This window comes from Peromyscus maniculatus, chromosome X, assembly GCF_049852395.1.
Source record: "Peromyscus maniculatus bairdii isolate BWxNUB_F1_BW_parent chromosome X, HU_Pman_BW_mat_3.1, whole genome shotgun sequence".
In the NCBI taxonomy this organism is placed as follows: domain Eukaryota; kingdom Metazoa; phylum Chordata; class Mammalia; order Rodentia; family Cricetidae; genus Peromyscus; species Peromyscus maniculatus.
Window position 1 is genome coordinate 62,840,134 of NC_134875.1, and position 21,782 is coordinate 62,861,915.

Sequence of the window (21,782 nt, forward strand, 5' to 3'; positions counted from 1 at the left end):
TTTGTTTTGTTTTTAAGCTCTGCCACTCAGTTTTGGTTTCTCTTCAGATCATACATATCTTTCTCCTCTTAGTATATTATAGTGCTCTAATACCAGTTTACTTGACCTTTAAACATTGTACCAGCTTAGATAGTCACCAAAACTTTTCAGTTCAGTTTATTAGACTATCTCTTTCTGGGGACTCATCTCAAATTTTATTATGGACACAAACATAAAATTAAGATTTGTTTTACATAAATTAGTTTTACAGCCACATTTTTGAAACACATCTGTTCTGTATAGAAGAAAAGTATTGCTTATGATGATAGCTTGCTCTGTGCAATGTGAATGACATTGCTTCTCCTATACTTAATGGACTTTCTTCTTATCTACTTGCCAATTGGATGTAGACATCAGCGATTTAGAATCATGGCAACAAATCTAGTCTCATTCCTACACTGTGATATCCTTGGCTGCATCATACCACAGTGCAATCCATTCCACTCCTTGCCAGCAAGTATAACCACCGAACCATTCCAATCTTTGCTATTGCTAAATTTTCTTTGTGCACGTTTAGGAAAGCTGGCTGAGAGCCAACTGTAGTGTATGCTTCTGGCTAACATGAAGTTTTCCATCAGCCAGCATTTAACACTACTCAGCTATGAAATCATAAGCTAAATAGCTAGTATCAAGTCCATGACTATGTATTGGGCAAAAATGATTAGAGTGTCCATATTTTAAGTAAATCAAAAGAGAAAATAAATGGAAGAAATAAAAGAATCATACAATATGCAAGTGAGTAAAATTGAGGTTTAAAAGAAATGTTTGCCTGCCTCACCTGAGATGTAACATCACTTCAGCAGAAACTTTAAATGTGAAAGAAAGCACATTCTTTTTCCTGGCCTTGGAATGCAGCCACTTGACAAATTAGAGTGATGGCATGGTAAATGCATCCTAACTACCCACCACAGATTAACACATTCCTAACTACCCACCATAGATTAACACATGGATGCTCAAAGTTTGTGCACAAGCACACATAATATTTTTGTCTTTTTCTGTAGCACTCTAGTCCTTTTTGAAATAAATAAAAGAAATCATGGAAGTTACCACTTGGTAGAGCTGATAGCTATTGTTTTTAGAAACAATAGTCATTATGAACTAGGGTAGTTCTTTTCTCTGTCTCTCTCTTTCTTCCTTTCTTCCTTAGCATTATTGTTGTTTTGTTTTTTTCAAGACAGGTTCTCATGTAGTTCTGACTCTCCTGGATCTTATTATGTAGAAAAGGCTGGTCTTGAACTCACAGAGAACCACCTGTTTCAGCTTCCCAAGTGCTGTGATTAAAGGTATGCACCACTTTGCCTGACTAGAGAGCAGTCCTTTAAAACTATGAGTTGACAGATACTAGTGGATTCTAAATTCAGTTTAGTAGATCATGGGTAACAAATATAAAAAGTATTTAATTTTTGCAGTTTAAAAATTATTGTAGAGATGGGTGGTAGTGGTGCTCACCTTTAATCCCATTACTTGGGAGGCAGATGCAGTCAGATCTCTGAGTTCTGAGTTTGAAGCCAGCCTGGTCTGCAGATCGAGCTCCAGAAAAGCCAGGGCTACACAGAGAAACCCTGTCTTGAAAAAATTATATAGTAAAATAGAAAAGTTTAGCCTATGTCACATGTATCAATTTGTAAAACATGGTTTCATGTTTATGTATGTATGACTTCTAGGTCAAAATGCGAAACTTTTTGTTTGTTTGTTTATAGATAGATTAAAAGACATCATCCATCTTTTAGAATCTTATCAGAATAAATATGCCACTTCTCTTGATTTCAGAAAGCTTCACACTCCAGTGTTAAAATGCTAAGCTGAGCTTTCCATTTTCTTTTGGGGATCCCGTAGGTTGCTTTCAATCCATTACTTCTACATGAATTAATACATTAGAGTTATTTCTCTACATAAATAAGTAGACTGATTCAAACCTTCTTTCTAGGAAAACTCTTCTTTTGGAAACAAATAATAATGAGGATACAGAAGAATTTGGTTCTGGTGGTACTTTAGAAAACCTGAAGTTTTCCAAGTGTATAAACCTACCTAAAGGAGAAATAGAGTGTTTTCCCTCTTCCAATACACACAAACACACAGACACAGACACACAGACACAGACACACACAGACACACACACACAGACACACACACACAGACACACACACAGACACACACACAGACACACACACACACACACACACACACACACGCACACACACCTTCACTCCTTGAATGGTCATAGTAAACTTGATGATCCCATTCCAAACTCCCAGTTCTATCAGGTTTTAAAGCTGTCTTTAGCGTCCTACATTATTCTTTTGTGGCCTCTGACATGATGCTGGGGCTGTTACTCATAGCACACTTCAATCTGTTTTTGGTCATCAGTTTTTTTCATTGCAATGAGAAAATTGAGTAGTCTATTTGATTATTCATTCATTTGCAACACCCATTGTCCAAAACCAATCAGATTTGCTTCATCTACAGACTCTACACTCATGTCCATCTATCTATGAGCTGTCTTTTCCCACTCCCATTTGAGTATATATACATATTCCCTGGCTTCCAGAGACAGAGAACTTTTAAAATAACCACTGATTTTTCCTGAATTTTAAAATGCCTTGATTTGGTCTGGATGATGTAAAAATAAAACGTGAGTAAAATTTTATTTTCTTTTCAGCTAGATATGCTATTTGATAGTAAGTGTTTGAGATATTTGATTATGGTTATACTTATATGGCAGCCGGTCTGTCTTTGACAAAATAAAGTGGCAATTTGAATGGCAAAGCCATTTGTTTCCTAGCCTTGCTTATCCAGAGGATCATCAGGAGTATTGTTCTGTCAATAGGCACAAAATAAATGGTCTATGGAAATAACAATTCATTTTCTATGGCTTTAGTGATCAATGATGATCAGCACTTGAAGATCAAGTTGGGGTGATCAGAATTAATCAGAAAACTGTCTGAAATTAATGCCCTGATGATGCCATGATTTGAGTTTATCACTACCTGAAGCTTGTTATAACCATTTAAAGATCTCTTCCATGTATTGTTTTACTTTATTGTGATATTGGAGCAAGTTTGTTGTTAAAATGGGCACATAGTTGATAAACAACAATAAGCCTATTACTGTGGAAAATGTAATGATACAAACATCTCTGATTGCATTTGTAACAACAATCAATTTTCTCCTCTAATTACATTAATTATAGCATCACATACCTTTGCAATTTGCACATGATTGTACTCAATTAGGTTCATGTTGTATTTAAGTAAAACACTTTTGCCACTGTCATAAATCTTTGAAACACTAAGCCGTGGAAATAGTGGCAACTGAAGATTGATCTGTACTGTTAGAATTCAGTGGGAAATCATGTCTAGTTATTGATTACTAAAAGAGTCATTAATTTATGGAAGCTGGTAGGAGATTTTGGCAAGTTTAGAACTTATTTCCATATCACTCTCAATCCCGGCCACATCTTTTCTCAGAGATAAAGGCAGAGGAGAGTGTGCAGGTAGAGGGAGAGAGAGAGAGATGGAGAGAGAGGGGAGTTTATAAATTAGAATTTTAAAATTGCAAAATGATTCTATATTCTAGTCTGTGAAACAGACTACCTAGTATATGTGTAGTGATACCAAGGTCAGTAGCAACCTATGACAAGGCCACAGTCTGTTTGAATAATTGGCTCCTATCCATTTTCTTTGTTGTCTTGGAAACTTAACTGAGAGAAAACACCTCAGTATTCAGTGTCACAGCAGATGGCTTGCTGTAAGCACTCAAGTAGCAGGTAGCAGGTGAATATAGTCCAGAGTAAGCTCTTTCCTTGCTTTCAAAAGGAAAAAAATTCTAAAAGTACGTTCTGCTTTTCAGACACTAGTTAAAATGGTGTAAGCCCTGGACTAGCCTGTAAAAGGAAGCAAAGCTTCATCCTTAAGACTCCCATAATTTGTTGTGTGGTTTGTGATGTGGTCTTTTATTTTGGCCATGAGTGCCATAAAATGGGGGTTTTATTTATCTCTAAGCTTCAAGTAAGTGCTTTGTTTACTCAGTTTATATTTAAGGTTTTGAAGGATTTGTGAGTAATTATATAAGTTGATGGATTGGATATAAATAAATCATCTTTTTTTCCCTTTCTCCATTTTAAATTCTGCAAATGTAAGGAATAATATAGGTTATATAATGACAAGGAGCTTCTGAGCCTTTATCCATGGGTGGAAGATTTGAACATTAGCATTATAACACATTTGATAGAAAGAAACCTAGTATTATTGTTGCTATTTCTATGGTAACCATGATGTCACTGCTGCCTGCATTGCTTAAATCTCCCATCACTAATAACTTGAGCTGATCTAGTAGGACATAAATGTAAAATGAAAAATTCTAATTAATAGAATATAATCTCCAGATGCAATGATATATTTAATGTTTGGAGATGCAAAAGGCTCAATCTTGGTTAGAACTAAAAGAAAAATATATCACTAAGTTTGTTTTATTAAAAGGAAAACATGGATTTTTTTTTCTATAATGACTATGACATGAGTATAAAGAGGATTTAAAAATGTAGTCGAGAAGGAGCTATTCACATGCTGTAGCCTTTGTGATTTGCAGCAAGAGAAGACTGGGTGGCAGAGGTGGGGGTGGGGATAAAGCTTTGGGCATTAACAGATAATTCCTGTTAAGAAATCCAGAGAACAAATGAAGTATATAATTTACCAATAAGATGGCTAAAAAGCATATAAATAATTCATTTGTATTTTAAGTTGTTCACTGTTTTCACTTCTTTTTCTAACCTAAAGTATCCCCATCCCTTCTACAATGCGGCAAGAAGTTTTTTAATTACTGTGATTGTTATCATCTTTGGCAAAGATCAGGCAGCCATTGCTTGCTGAGCTCTAATCTGTCCTCTCACAGAGCACTGAACTTATTACTGCACAGGCAGGCATAAAGCAGAGCTGTGTCTCACCCAAATATTCAATGGGAAAGGAAAATTATTAGAGGCACCAAGAACAGCCAGACAACTCCCAGGACACTGATCTAGGAGTTAGGCTTTTATAAGTTCTCTTCAGAGTGACTTGTGCTACTTATTCCTTAACAACAGTACTAACATGATTCACTCAAGGCAAGAGGCTGGAGACAAAAATCAGAAGTCTGTTATGATTGTCCTGCTTTGCCCCTGTGGCCCAAAAGCCTGTTCTCAAGTCCAAAGGACAAAGATAGCACAGACTGCCCTCATCTGTTCATGTTAACTGTCATGGAGTGGAACCAAGCAGGGATGGCAGAATATAAGGGACCAGTCTTCCCTCTGGCTACTATCTTAGGTGGCTATAACTAACAGAGGGGCAGAAGATAGGACCTCACTTTGAGAAGCTTTGAAAAGCTTGTTTCCTGGGCTTTTTTTGTGAAACAAATGTACTGTGATGCTAGCTGGCTGATTCCTAAGTTTCCTAACTAATGAAACTCATTGTTTCAATTCTAATGTTTTAAATACTTACAAGGACAATTCTTCCCAGTTAGATAGATATAACTTGCCTAGCTTGGTCATATGTCTGCCAGCACTATTACTTTTCTATTGTTAACTGACTACAGCTATCAACTACATAGACATAAGAGTAATAAAAATGAAACTGGGTGACATAGAAGCTAAAATCCAGCTGACTATGGGCTCTGTAAATCTCTGCCTTATAAACACTTCCATTCAAGATAACATATGGAGAGAAAAGACAAAATGAGAATAACTCTTTGTACTACACTGACAGCACCAAGTCATTGAGCTTTCAATGGGCAAATGCAACATTTCCCTAAATAAAATATGCTCTTATTTTTCCAGGATTGATGGATATTGGTGAAATTATTAAGGCCACTCCATATAGTTAAAAGGGAGGTTTATTTAGTGGCATAACTTACAAATGAAGGGATAGGTAGGTTGTAGGCTCTAGGAAAGGTGTGGCACAGTCCAGCAGTGTTATATGGAGAACTCTGCTCGGTCTACCTCCAGTGTCCAGGGTCCAGGAACCAAGAGAGCCTGCGCATCCAGGTCTTCAGGGTCCTTACTTGGCCCTGCCTTGTAGGCATGACAGTTACCAAAGCCCCAATGGGGGTTGGAACTCCCAGATCCAAGCTGGAATGGCTACCCACTACATCTCCCCCTTTTGTCTAAATAAGAAGGTTCTAACCTAATACAAGGCTATATACAAAGTAATGGTTATCAAATATTGTCCAGGAGTAATGAGGGATAATGACCTAGATAAGATGGAACTACAACCAATGCAAACAATATCAAGCAAGAGACACATACTAAAATCCCGAGAAGTATAGAGCATAGGTAAATGGCATGTTATAAAGATCATTCCAAAAGGTGTCCTATCCTAAAGAACCTGAATCTAATATTGAATATGTTCTATCTAAGATATATAGATAGATAGATAGATAGATAGATAGATAGATAGATAGATAGATAGATAGATAGATAAAGTTATAACTATAACCATTAGTCTTTAATCCCATCAAAGACCTGAGAAGGAATATAATGGTACCTGAGAAATGGAAGATGGATGCAAGCAACTTTCTGGAATCTTGCAAGAGTAGACAGAGATAGCTGGCAGCCTGGACAGTTACCTAATGTTTTTCAGCATTGTTGGTGCATTTAAATTGGCTACAGGCCTAAAGTATCTGACAGACCATTTTCAGAAGCAGGAATTCTGGAAGTCCATCTTACCCTGTCTTGGCAGAGTTCAGAAGTCACTTTTCCTTGTGTCCCACTTGTCCAGAAGGACACTTGTATTGTCAGCAGATGAGGTAAGGGCAGTTCTTTGCCCAATAAGCCATTTCGTGCCAAGAAGACAAACTTCCAAATGGAAATGTCTTAGAAGCCCAACATTCTCTCAGGATCAAATTGGTGTTGCCAGGAGCAATTGCGTCTCAAGTCAACAGAAGTCTAAGTTATTTAAATGCCACATCCTCTAAGTCTATGAAATGTTTGAAGATTACCTGTCCATCTGGCCTATGTATCTGTAAATCTGGATAACTTAACTCACATAACTATAGAGATGACAAGCATAGGTGACTATAAATCTATAAGTCTTATCTACCAAAATAACCTAAGGACTAAGGCTTTATGTTAACAAGGTAAACAGTCTATAAGAAAATGTACAGTAAAGGACAATGACTTTAAAATTGTGACAGTACACAAGACACTTATAACAGAGGTAGGAATGTATAGTGTGATATGCAATATGAAAATAATCTTAAATATATATCAATATACAGAATATCCTAAACAGAAGTAGAACATACATATAGTATGACAGATATAAATTTACATTTGTATCAATATACAAATATTTCAAATAAGAGTAGAAATATATGTACATTATAACAAATGTAGTCCTGTATTTGTATCAATATACAAATTATCTTAAACAGAAATATAAAGAGTTTACATTTGTATCAACATATAAGAATCCATAACAGTGTAAATTACAGTGCAAATTATCTAAGCTATTTTTGTACTATAACTTAACATTCCTCACTTATCATCCACACATTTATGTATCATGACAATAGAAATATAAACTATTTATGCACAAAGAAATTGATTATTATACAAAGAAAAATGATCAAATTAGTGTGAACCATAATGAATATGGTTAACATCTGTTTATCATTATAATATTGTACTTTCAAACATCAGGTACCTGTCACAACATGTTCAGCAAAGAACAGAGAAAATGACATGGACATATTCTGTACTTATACAAAAAAAAGGTTTAAAGAATTTCTAGCAGTATTTGAAATAATTGACATCAAGTTAGGAAAATTGAGGAATCAATTTCATATGGTCCTCAACTGGCATTAACACATGGCTAACCACTGCACATGATACAGTAGAAGGCAGAGGTTGTAGGAATTCCTTCCTTACAACTTCTTAGTTCTGATAACACCCTTGCCAAGAACCAAAAACAGTTTGACCATGGCACCACAGTCTCAGCCCTGTTTTGCCCTATATCTCTAAAATGAACATGGTAGCAATAATCACCTCAGAGCAGTTACTAGAATTAAAGTAAGCTTATGGAAAGTTCTTTAGGGAAATGTCTAATCAATAATTAGTACCAAATACATTTTGGATAATTTTGTTAACTCTTGATGTTTTTTGGGTCAACCTTTCCAATGGTTCAAAACCTGATAGGAGGGAGGGCTGATAAAGAAGAGAAGCAATTGCTGTGGGATATTGTTCTGTATGCTGTGAATATGTGTTTCTCTGATTGATTGATTGATAAATAAAATGCTGATTGGTCAGTAGCCAGGCAGGAAGTATAGACAGGGCAAGCAGACAAGGAGAATTCTGGAAAGAGGAAGAAGGGCTGAGTCAGGAGTCATCAACCAGACACAGAGGAAGCAAGATGTCAAGGCAGAACTGAGAAAAGGTACCAAGCCATGTGGCTAAACGTAAGTAAGAATTATGGGTTAATTTAAGTGTAAGAGATAGTCAGCAATAAGCCTGAGCTAATGGCCATACAGTTCATAATTAGTGTAAGCCTCTGTGTGTTTATTTGGTCTAAGTGGCTGTGGGACTGGACAAGACACAGAAAAACTTCCAACTCCAAGCAATAATCCATATTTCAAAATATTATGTCACATGCATATAGAGTAGAGTGAGAGGACTTTAAAACATCATCTGGTGTTTTCCACACTGTCCAAATTATTATTATTATATTTAACATCTCCCATGTTAAAATTCAGTTTTTTTTCCCATTGTGTCATTCAGAGCAGATGGCACTATACTGCTTCTTATTGCCCAGGAATGGAAATAATGAAAGACCTTTCTATCATTTCATCTTTTGACCCATATTACGCTTCAAGCAACTCTGCCCATGACTGACAGATATCTCAACTATGTAAGTGTGCTATTATTCCTAGCTTTTTGAGTGATTCTTCAAGGGCAACATTTGCTGTTGATGTCTGTGCTGTCGTGACCATTTTTTTTTTCCTGTGTGACTTTTACAACTATCACATATTTCCAAGTAACTGTTCTTATTTATTAACTACTTGATTGAAAAGTACTTTTTATGTATCTCAAATTCTCTGAAGTGTCAATAATTTTTTTAGGAGTAAAATTAAAAGAGTCATGTGGCAGCCCACAGAAGTTTCCTTGTGAGATCTAAGTTTGCCTGACACAAAAGAGCTGCATGAGGGGATCGGACAACAGGCAAGGTATCCAGGTGGTTGGAAGGGTCTGCACTTGGTTGTGCCTGGTTGGAGGTTTTTTGCTCCTCCCCTTGGCATTCCATTAAAGCCCTTTGGCAGATACAGTCAGGGCCTGATGGATAAGGATCCAGGCCCTCCTAAGGCTATTCTGTGTTTCAGTCTGTCTCTCTTTCCAGCTATATTTCTACCTAATATTTCTTGCTGCTCCTGCTCAAGAATACCCTGGGGGAAAGTGGGATTGGGATGGCCCCCCACAGATGGTGCCAGTGAATAGGGACAAAGACAAAGACAAAAAGATAAAAAAAAATCCAGGGACTTTGTGAAAGTGGGAGTTAGGCCCTGCAAGAAAGGATTTGAATTGCTCCAGTTTTGTAATGAAAAAAGAAAAATGAGGTAGGAGGTTTTTATCCTCAGGAGAAAGTGAAAGGATGTCTGAAGAAGGCTTCAGTGTACAATCTTCTCTGTCAAGGTCTCTCTCTCTCTCTCTCTCTCTCTCTCTCTCTCTCTCTCTCTCTCTCAAAATTCTATCTATAAAAATTAAATAAATGTTGTAGAAAAAACTTAAAAAAGTAGAATACAGGAATATATATAGCATAAAGAAAAAACTTAAAGTAGGATAAGATAAGCAACTAGACAAAGAAACTATGTCCCTGATTTTCTAACTATGGGGCCGTGAACACAAACTGTGAAAAAGCAGAGGAAGAAACGGAGAGAAAAAGATTCCCATGGGAAGCTTTTGATACCAAGTGGCAGGAAAAGCATTTTCCCTGAGGCAAATGCAGATGAAATACAACTTTCACTTTGTGGACACTGCCCCTGTATGGAAACACTGTACCATCAGAATTAGTCTCCTCTTGGCCGTGAAGCATGAAGCCAAAGTTTAGAGACCAGAAATTTTTGGGAAGACTTGGAAAAAAAACTGAAAGCTTTCTTGGAAAAAAATTAATCTCTCGCTCTAAAAAAACTAAAAAGCTTTTCAGAACTTAGCTTCTCAGATTCTCTTTCTGTAAGGGCAAAATTAATCTCACATAGATGCGAAAATCCTCTGAGGCAAAGGCCTGGTGAAAGAGTGCAGGCAGAAAACCGAGCAAGGACAGCTCCCTTCTCAAATGCTGGAACTGCCACAGAGCAAGTCTAGCCCTAGAAACTAGAAACAGTAAACCTCTTGGGACAGGGGAAAAAAATCTCTCTGCTAAATTCTGTCTCTCAAGCCAGGAAAAACAGTAGTAAGAATCCCCTGAGGCTAGATAGAACTTAGCCATAGACACTCAGGAGAATGCAAGTGGAGAGCCACAAAGAGCCAAGTGGGGCAGGAAACTGGTAGCTTAGAGGATGCAGTGAAGCCAATCCTCTCAGCTGAGGCTGTAGCTGCAACATCAGGGACTTTGTTTTTGAATGGGCATCTATCAAAATGGAAAAGTCATTCATAATCACCCTAGCACAAAGATCCCCTGAAGCAATGCAAACCCTCTCTGTTAGCATTGTATCTCTGCTTCTAACCAGCAACATAGAAGTGATTAGCAAGGGCCCAGGGAGGCAGTACCTCCAAGTTTGAGTGTGTTCCAAGGATACTAAGATTCCTGCAGTGGTCAGGCAGCTTCAAGAGAGGCAGTGCAAAAAGGGAAAATGTAGCATGAATCTTAGTTCTTATTAATAAAATCAAACCTGAGCCAGTTATTGGGGTGAATGCTGGAAGATCAGAGAACCAGAACAAGCCACAGCTATCTCACCTTGCCGGATCCTCAGCTGGTCTTGTTTCCTCTGACTGGAATCCTCTGAGTCCTCATCCAGAATGGGTTTCAGCTGAACTGCTGCTCGAAAGCCTAAAAGCTTAGCCAGCCAAGTGCTTAACCAGCCAAATGCTTCTAGTTTCTGGTCCTCACGTCTTATATACCTTTCTGCTTTCTACCACCACTCCCTGGGATTAAAGACTTGCTCTCTGGGATTAAAGGCGTGATGAGTCACCATGCCTGTCTGTATCCTTGAACACATGGATTTCTGCCTCTGGAATGCTAGGATTAAAGGTGTGTGCTACCACTGCCTATCCTTTATGTTTAATATTGTGGCTGCTCTGTCTCTGACCCCAGATAAGTTTATTAGCATGCACAATATTTGGGGGAACACAATACCACAGGAAAAGCTGTGGCAGAATCGGGACAGAAGCCTCCACTGTGGCATCATGGACTGTTTGTGGGGAAGTGGATGAGCTGGGACCAAACAGGGAGATGTCTGGGAGGGAGTCTCTCTGAAGGGATTGTGGGAAAGCTTTGTTTTGAATGCTTTTGTTTCTTTTCACTCACTGGTTGAGGCAGATGATCAAGCCCTGAGGGAATTTGGGTGTCAGGGGTGCCTGCCCCAATGTACACTAATGGGAGGGTGCCACTCTGATCCAGGATGGGTATAAATGGAAGAAAAATACCTATTAATGGCAGCTCAGGGAAAATAGAAGTCTTCTGACTTGAGAAACCTCCAGTAGTGAAGAATAAAATCTCCTTTGCTCTTGATTTCAATATGAAAACAAGCCCAGTAAAGGGAACTGGAAGTTGGTCACCTGAACACAAGAGGAATTATGGGAAGGGTAGTCCAAAAGGTAGTTCATAACAGTGGGCCAATGTAGAGAAGGGCATTATGGGAAATGTAGTTTTTCCACTAAAATGGCGGTACTGCCAGAAACTCTTTAGCTCGAAATGAAGTTTCTTTCCTAAGCACTTGCTAGAAAGCTTAGATTTACTTCCCCCCAAAATAAAAACAAACAGCTTGCCTCACAGGAGATAATTAAAATGCTAAGACTGTTTATCAACAAGTCATTTAAAAGCCCTTTAGAAAACAACAAGGGAAAACAGTCCTTACACTGGGAGATGATTTCAGGTGTGAAAAAAAGCTTATGAGATTGAGCTGTGCTTAAGAATCAAGAGAGAAACATTGACATCATTAAAAAAGCACTCATGATAAACTTTAAACAGCTTTAAAAAATTAAGAAGGGGGAAAACTTTCTGAGTTTAATAAGGAGCATGGAAAAGAGGAAGGTTAGCGCCAATGATGTTCCTATAGAGGAACTGGAATGTAAGCAGCTGAATGTTTCTGACATGAAGGTTCCATCCCTCAGTTCTGGGGAAGACAGGAGAGTGACAGGGCCCTCAGAGTGATGAGGAGTTTGGGGCAAAGGTTTCATCCTGGTTAATACAAACTGAGAGGAAACAGAGCTTTTGACCAGCAGCAGATCAAAACAGACTCCTTTGAGAAAGTGCCTTACATTGCCTAATAGCTGCACAGAGTGTTTTTTAAACAGTAGTCTTACCTTTGCCCTAAAGCAGGGTTTTTTTTATGGTAGCCGAGTGAAGTTAACAATGGCAGTTTGAATTGTGGGAATTGGGGGAGCTGTGATAAGCCTGGGAAAAATGACAGTCCTTAGCTAAGAGGGTACTTCTGTGCCAGTTCCAGAACAGCTGAGAGAAGCTAGGGGAAAAGGTGACTGGGGAAAAGTAGCTTTACCCCAAGGATTACAGCCTTAACAATGACACAATATTGTATACAGAGCTACCCATAAGGACAGTGAAGTCACTTAGAAATATATTAAGCTTTCAAGGCAAACAGTCTACAAGGTGAACCTGCTGAATGATGCAGGTTTGGAACCCCACTCCAACTTAGACAATCATGGGAAATTGACTGTTGTGGAACTACTACCTGAGCAATTCAGAAATAGAATGCCCCTTAGGAGGTTTTTCTTCTAATTCTCTTTTCTCCTTTTTGGGTTTGATAACTAACAGTTTACTCTTATTTCTATTTCCTAAATAAAGTCCAAAGAAAATTACTCTCTGTCTTGTTGGAAGATAATATAAATAGTTCAGTTAAGAAATCCCTTTTAGGCATTGGTTGGAAAAAGTTCTAAGAGGCTCTTTCTAGTGTAAGTAAATTCTCTTAAGAAATTCTTTCTAATACTTCTATAGAGTTTCCTTTTTAAATATAGTTCTTCGAAGAGATCTCTTCTAGATAAGTGCTGATATTGAATGTGAGTTTGTAAAAAGTGCACATGTTGAATGTAAGTCTAAATGCTTAATGTAAGCTAGCAAAAATGTAAATATGTATAGTGATAATAGTTCAAGTAAGAGAATTGTAAATATGTATGGTGATGTTTATACCAAAATTATGTTGAGGTTAATGAACCAGAGTTTGGTAAAAACTAAGGGAATCTTTAATTTGGATGTAGTTTATTAGATGGGGTTTGCATCAAGAGTTTAAGTTGAAAAGGGCTTGGCACAGCTAAAATTGTTATGGACATCTTAAGACCCATTCCAAAAAAGATATACCATCTTTATCATCCTTTACTCCTTTATTGGAGGTATGGCAGTTATGGAGATCGCTGAGGATGTTTATAAGCTCAGTGGAAATGTGGACAGATACTGAGTACCCAGGAAGACAGATCTCAGTCTATCTTAGGGGCCTGAGGGGCCTGAGTGGCTCTTTAAAAAAAATTAAGAGGGGAGACCTGTGGGAGCCCACAGAAGTTTCCTCGTGAGATCTGAGTTTGCCTGTCAGGGCAGAGCTACATAAAGTGATGATTTGATCATAGGCAAGGTTGCCAGGTGTTTGGAAGGGTCTGCACTTGGCTTTGGTAGGAGGAGGTCTTTTGCTCCACCCCTTGGCATTCCTTTAACAGCCCTTTGGCAGAGACAGTTAGGGCCTAATGGATAAGGATCCAGGTCCTCTCGAGGTTATTCTCATTCTCTCTCTCTCATTCTCTCTCTCTCTCTCATTCTCTCTCTCTCTCTCTCTCTCTCTCTCTCTCTCTCTCTCTCTCTCTCTCTCTCCATCTCTATTTCTAACTAATATTTTCCTCTGCTCCTGCTCAAGAGTACCCTGTGGAAAAGTAGGGGTAGGATGGCTCCCCACAGAGTCATACAAAAATTACCACCAAAATGATAACAGTTAGCCTTGGGAAAAGAAATAAAGTCTCCAGGACCATGATACACAATTAATAAAGATTACTACTTAGAGCACAAATATGGCTCCAACAGTTACTAGTTGAGTTATTTTTGTAAAAATAAGCTAACCAATGAGTATTTTGATTTTATAAAATGGGTTAGTGAACATACCTACTTTAAGAGGTGTTATAGATATCAAATGAGTGCATGGTTGACCAACTAATTTGTAAACTTTTGTAAGCTGTGTATTTCTAGAATATCTGCTGTGGTGATGATGACATATATCTTAGCTTGTAGCAAAAGTGGTATTTCACTAGAATTTTGTTACTTGCCCCCATATTTTTGATGATATTCCGCTGTATATTAAAATCACTGAAACTTAATGGTTTGAAACTGCAGCAGTATCCTTTATTTTGCTCATGGACCTGTAATTTAGATGGGGCTTGGGAAGAACAGATCTGCTTTTCTTACCTAAGTGTCAGCCTCAAATGGTTTGAAAGATAGAATCATCTGAAATCTCATTCACATCTCTGGAAGTTGTGGAGAGAAGAATACAGGAAAAAGAGACAGTGACATCAGAGAATCAGGCAGTATCTGCTTTTGCTTTTTATAGCGTCAGAAGTCACAGAGCATTATTGCCACTGTACTCTATTCAAGAAAAGCAAATAGTTAAGTCTTACCCATCTGAAAAAAAGAAGATTGATTTCCACATTTTATTGAAAGCAGTTGTCTGTGAGACAACTCGGTTACTACTAGCACATTCTTGTAATCATGACTAACCAGCATGTTTTAAATGCTTAGTACAAGTCAGATAAGATACTATATTGTTTTATTTAATTCCTACCAACTATCTAGGAGGTGAATACTCTCATACCTATTTTAAATATGTGAAAACTTATGATTAGAGATTTTAAAAGGCTTACCCAAAGTTACTATTGTGAAGATCTGGGATTCAGTTCAAAATGATTTTAACCACCACAATAAACGTTTTTTCTGTGTGCCATTATATTTCTGTGATGACAGAAATGTACTTTTGTGTGTCTGTGGAAATGAGTGATTGCTAAATGAAGAGACAGTGATCATGCTTCATTTGGTTTTGTGGTTCTGAAAAAAAAGGAATAAATTTGACATTTTTATATGGGTATTACTCTACAATTGTAAGAACCTGCTAGTACTTTTCTTTGAAGCAAGTATCTAATTCTGGTCAATGAATCACAGTTTCATACTCTTAATATTAGCATTCTTTCACTAATCAGTTCTAAGGAACACATAAAACAGTGTCAGAGAAGTAGTAGGATTATGTGCCTAAGTTGGTTGCCAGTCTGGAAGCACTAGCAGTATGTAATTCAAAGAAATAGGCAGAATTGAAGACAGCAGCTTTGCTTGTAGGTCACCCATCTGATGGATTCTGTGCTTCAGCAACTATAGCAAGTAGAGCCCTTTATCAGCTGATAGTTAGAAATATTGGGTACAGGAACTGTCATGGTTTATTTCTATGACCAGCGCCCTGTGATTACAGTAACTATTGCCAACGTTATTCAACTTTTGAACTCTGTCTGGTCTTGTTCATAGAGCAAATATGCTATACACTTATTTGTTGGTTTTATAAAATTCAATACTTTGCCCTTGCCTGATCTGCTTTGATTAACAGTGTGATGTAATTAATTTAACTAAATAAGTGCATAGCCCTCTGTTTTTCTTATCTCTGTAAGCATAGCGTCATGGAGAGTAGTAATTATATGTGGGAGGAAAACAGCTGTATATCATGTACTTGAATGTGCAATGAATTTGGAAACAGAAGGAGACCCACAAAGGAGAGAAATTGATGAGGATATTCTAATACATAATGTCAAATTAAATGGATTTAATGAGATTGATAGCCATGACTTTTGGGACAACTGAAATTTAAAATATGAAAAAATGCAAAAAATGATGGTTGTACATAGAGGCCATGAAACTACCTACACATATTGCCTTATAAATTATATCCAACCATGTTGTTATTTAATGAACCTTACCCTTTTATAACTAATGTGATAAAATAAGTGACATTTTAAAGCATAGTAGAGATTTCAAACTTATTTTTGTTTCATCTTTTTTTTGATCCTCCAATAAAGCAGAGTAAAACTTTCATTTTGTACATTAAATAGTTTTACTTGATATGTTCCATTTAGTAAAGACACTTGTCTTAAGAATATAGCCTGACATAATGGGATGCTTATCCGTACTGAGACCAAAAAAATGCAAGTTAAAATTACTGAGAAGAAAGTACATGCATGAAAATGAACTTAAGTTCTGTGGTAGCTATCTGGCCATTATATTTTTGTGTTACTGGAAACTTTGTTTCTTGGGAAAGAAAAATTAAAAAATATTTATATTGAAAGATTATGACCCACTGTGTGATACTCCTATGTAAGGTTCTGCCCTAATTTCCCTGCTAAATTCATTTCTATTGTCTGTCAAGTGAAGGCTACTAACATGATTATTTATCCAGGAGAATGACACATGCTTTTACTCCACTGAGACATCTATTTGAAAAGCACATGGGCATTGTACAAACACCTAATTACCTTATAAATATTTGATTTGTGATTTTTTAAACAAAAATACTTCTATTAAAGGGAGGAAGAGAAGTGTATTTTGTAGTTCATCACTTTGAGTGTAAGATTTCATGCCAAGATTTAATAGACAAAAGTTGATGTTGGACCTCTCTGCTGAGCTATAGCTATTTATTTCAAGATGACTTCTGTTCTGATAGATTTTTAAGAAACTGCTTTCAATTTTTCACTATATCAATATAAGTACAGATATCTACAAGCTTAAGTTTCAGAAGTCAGGGTCAGAGAATCTAGATTAAAAGTTTAATATCATGGAAGATTTTAGATGTTATTAGATAGCAAGAAGATCTTAAATTTTCTCAAGGTTTATGAGTATACTAAATGAAAAATGGGACACCCATGATATGTTTACTAGCATATACTCTACAGAGCATCAGCTTTATGATCATTAAATGCTTCATCCCCTTCCCACAAAAAAGATGGCACTCAAAAACTTTATTATTTTGATTAATTCAGCACTGTCTGAAGTATTCATGACATTAAGACTGTACTTCTTTGAATATAGATATAGCTTTTACATATTTTAGTAATCCCTATATTATATGTATTTTAAGAAAAAGAGAATATCTACTACTGTATCCATGGTCACTGAATTTGAATGTAGGGATGAAGAACAGGATAGATATATGTGATATCCCAAATTATATATTTACAACCCAAGTGTAAGTCTTCCACTTGCCTCTAAGAGTTTAAAAATAATGAATCTACAAAATTCAACTTGAAATATCCACTTGGTAGTTTTTTGGAAACCACAAAACAGTGAAATTTAAACTCATTGTTTGACTGAATATTCTTTTCCCTAGTTTTTTTGAAAACGGAAGAACCATGAAGTCATCCCACAAATTTTGAGTGTCTAACATATGCCACTTCTATACAGATAACTACATTGTAGTTTTTATTTACCATTAGTGTTTCCTGAATAGACAACACTCTCCAGAGGGAAAAAAGGAGATTATACCCTAATCTACTGAAACTTTCACCTTTGTCATCTATTGTGTTAAAAAAAAATTATAAAAGAATACAACTGAAAAAAAGTGAATGTATGTCACTTTGAACTGAGTAGAATTCTTTAAACTTTTAAATAATGGCAGAATGAATTATGTAAAATATTGCAAATATTTGACCATCCAAATCCCACAGGAATCAATTCAAAAGGCAAATGACAGGTTAGGAACAAAATATGAAGCAAATTAGCATAGATAAATTTCATATACTTTAAGGGGAAAACCAGGAATAATTAGGTGGAAAGATAAACACAAACTAAAAGAGATGATTCATAGTAACTATTGAAGCTATAAGGTATCCATTATTAGACCTATCCACTTGTTAATTTTTTATGTGTTTTTTGTTTTTTCTTTAATTAGTGTTAAGTAGTGATGAGGAAAGTAGTAGGCATGTAGTTGATACAGTTTGTAAAAAAAAATGGGAAAAGATATTTTCTGAAAGGATTTATAGAACCTAAGCAGCATTCTACTTTCAACAATTTATTCTGAGGGACAATGACTTATATAAAGATTGTTCTTAACAATATTATTGAAATTGTAAACACATTTAAAATTATGTCAATATTCAACAATATGGATTTGTTTTAATTAATTGTAGTAGACTCATGTGTACTCAAATTTTTCTTTGAGACATCAAATCACAAATAATGACATGGAAACCTATTACTAATTACAAAAGGTCAGTAGTAGTAACGTAGCTGGTAACTGCCACATCTACCTATGACCTGCCCCTGGGGCATGGCTGAGACAGGAGCTTTTAAGACCTAAGATCCATATGTGATCTTGGCTCCTAGTGATCCTGGATGCTAGATCACAGACCAAGTCAGAGTTCTCCAGAGAACCACACTGGACTGTACCTCACCTCTCCTGGATCCTGTAACTGACCCCTTTACTGGCTGTAAGTTATCCTGAAATAAACCTCCTTTTAACTGCCAGATAAACTACATGGAATTACCTTGTTAAATTTGTGCTTTAATCAGTCTTAGATCAGGCTCTTATAACTTAACTTAACCCATATTTTTAATCAATGTTTTTCCCCAAGGCTCATTACCTCATCTCTGTTCTGCCCATCCTACTTTCTCCATGTCTGGGTGGCAACTCTACCCTTCTTCCCAGAGTACTTTCTCTACCCAGAACTCCCACCTATACCTCCTGCCTAGCTATTGGTAATTCAGCTTTTTATTACACCAATCACAATGATACATCTTCACACAGTGTACAAAAAACCCAAAACACTTCCTCCTTATAGATGAATTTCTAAGTGGTCTTACTAAATAAAAAAACATGGAGCCAAATATAGGGGTGAAAGTCTTAGAGATCAGGGAAACAGGAATAGTCACCAGCTAAACTTACCTCACCATGCCGTAGCTTCCAAAGTGTCAGGTCTTTGAAATCTATACACTTTATACTTATTTAATGAGTTTCTTTTCTGAAGTATCTTAACAAGGAAAACTATAACTACAACTATCTAATCTTCAATGCCCTCAGATACCCAAGAAGGAAATAATATTACCTACTAAAACAGGAAGTGCAAACAAGTGACTTCCAAAAAAATGTGAGTTGACAGAAACAGCCAGCTGCCTCGACAGTCACTTGAGGTTTCTCTGCACATTGGGGCATTATCCTCAGCCTACAGGCTTAGCATATCTGACAGACTCATTTGTGAAGTAGGATGTACATAAGGCCTACAGCTTGACCTCACATTTGATGCGAGTATTTCATGTACCAGATAACTTGAATTCTACCAATGTCCTGTCATGATTCAGGATTTTAAACTCTGGAAATTGCTGGTGCTTTTAGAATTTGGCTGCCTATTCTTCTTGGCTTGTGGATGGTTTCATCTCTTTTATTAAATGCCATTCTACCACTGAGAGATTAGGCTCTGTCAGCCTAGTTACTCTTTCAAGAATAACTGTTTCAGGTATTGTTCCACTGCATACCAGAAGCCATCCGTCCACTGCCTGTTCAGCTACATTTACCTGCCCCAGCTCTGGGAATCTGTTGTGTCCACCTGCAGTCAGCATTTTACCCAGTACTGACAGCTTAAGTGCTAAGCTGCATAGCAAGGCTTCTTAAAAGACCTGTGCCTCTGTACACCAAGACTACTGGAGAAACCATGGTTTCCAGGATGCTATTTGTTCATAACTTTTTAAAGACTTCTCAGGCCTTATGTGTTCAGATGTTTGGTACCATATGTTATCAGATTTTTCTTTGGACTACCAGGTCACAAACAATGTTATAGAGACTTATTATTCATTATACAAATTTAACCTTAACTCAAATTTGTTCCTAACTAGCTCTTATAACTTAAATTAATCCATATTTTTTTAATCTACATTCTTCCACAAGACTAATTACCTCATCTCCATTCTGCCCGTACTGCTTCCTCTGTTTCTGGCTGGTGACTCTACCCTTTTGCTCACCCTTTTCCCCAGAGTTCTCTCTCTACATGAAAGTTCTGCCTATACCTCCTGTCTAGCTATTGGCCATTCAGTTTTTTTTATTACACCAGTCACAGCAATACATCTTCACACAGTGTATAAATATCCCACAACATTCATGCTTTCCATTATGAAAAAAAAATTCTGAAAACATTAGTATAAAGAAAAATATGGATGTAGTTTGCAAAAAATATTTAGTGAGTCATAAAGTCATAAATGAAAAATTTAAAAATTACTGAGAGAATTATACCAAAATATTAATAACAGTTTCTTCTTTGGTTTGAGATTCATATAATTTCATAAGTTAGTAACTAATCAAAAACAATTTTTATATTTCATATAATTTGTAAATACATTATGTTTTTTCTAGTAGCAGTGTGAAATTGGTAGAATTCAAATTATACTGCTCTTTAGATAGAGTGAAATAGATGGAAAGATCAAGAAACTTATAAACGACCTCTCCACAATCGGGAAATTGAAACAGCTTAGATGGCCATCAACTGATGAATCAATAATGAAGAAATGGTTCATTTACACAATGTAATATTAATCAGTTTTCAAAAATGAAATTATCAGGTAAATTGCTGGAACTAGAAACCATTGTTGTAAGTGAGGTAGCAACAATACAGGAGAATAAATGTATTTTTTTCTCATTTGTGGATGTTAGCTTTAAATCTTCAGATAAGTGTATTTAATTTGGAATATCCATTTATGTTAAAAAAATTAGTAAAGAGCTATGGGAAGAAGGGAACTTTCATGGAACAGGAGGGAGAACACAGTGATATAAAGGACTAAAGGGCGATGATGCATCATAAATGGTCAAATTAGTGTGGAGGATGGAAAAACAGATTAGAGGAAGGTATATGAGCTAACACTAAAAACTTTTTGAAGCAGTCACAAGGAAACCTACTGCTTTAGAAATTTCTTAAAATATATACATGCACATATGTGGTGATATTTTATTTGTGCATTAATAAATAAAGCTTGCCTGGAGATCAGGGGGGAAAGGCCAGCCATTTTAAGTAAATAAGAAGTCAGGCAGCATATGCCCTTAATCCCTTATCAGGTAGGATCTCTGTGTGTTCAAGGCCACGCTAGGGAACAGAGCCAAGTATGGTGACACTATAATCCCAATTCCAACCATAGAGACCTGGAGGTCTGTACAGACAGACAGAAAGTGACAGAGCTGTGTAGGAAGAGGATGTGAGGTAGTTGGGATAAGAGAGCCAATGAGAGAACAGAACACCAAGGCAATAAAGGTGTGAGTAGACAGGAAGTAACTCAAATTTGGAAGCTGCAGATTTGGTGAGGTAAGGTTGGCTGGTGGCTTTCCCTATTTCCTTGATCTCTAAGGCTTTCACCCCTATATTTTGGCTCCATGTGTTTTATTTAATAAGACCATTTAAAAATTCATCTACATTTGGCATCCAACTATTGGACAGGAATTCACAGAAAAGCCACTTGCTTGTGGCCTTGTGGGCCCCAACTCTGCTGGAGCTGCAAGCAGCTGGAGCTACACATGACCAGACTGCTTGTGTGCTTACAGAGCCCCTGGCTCAGGCATGGTTGTGC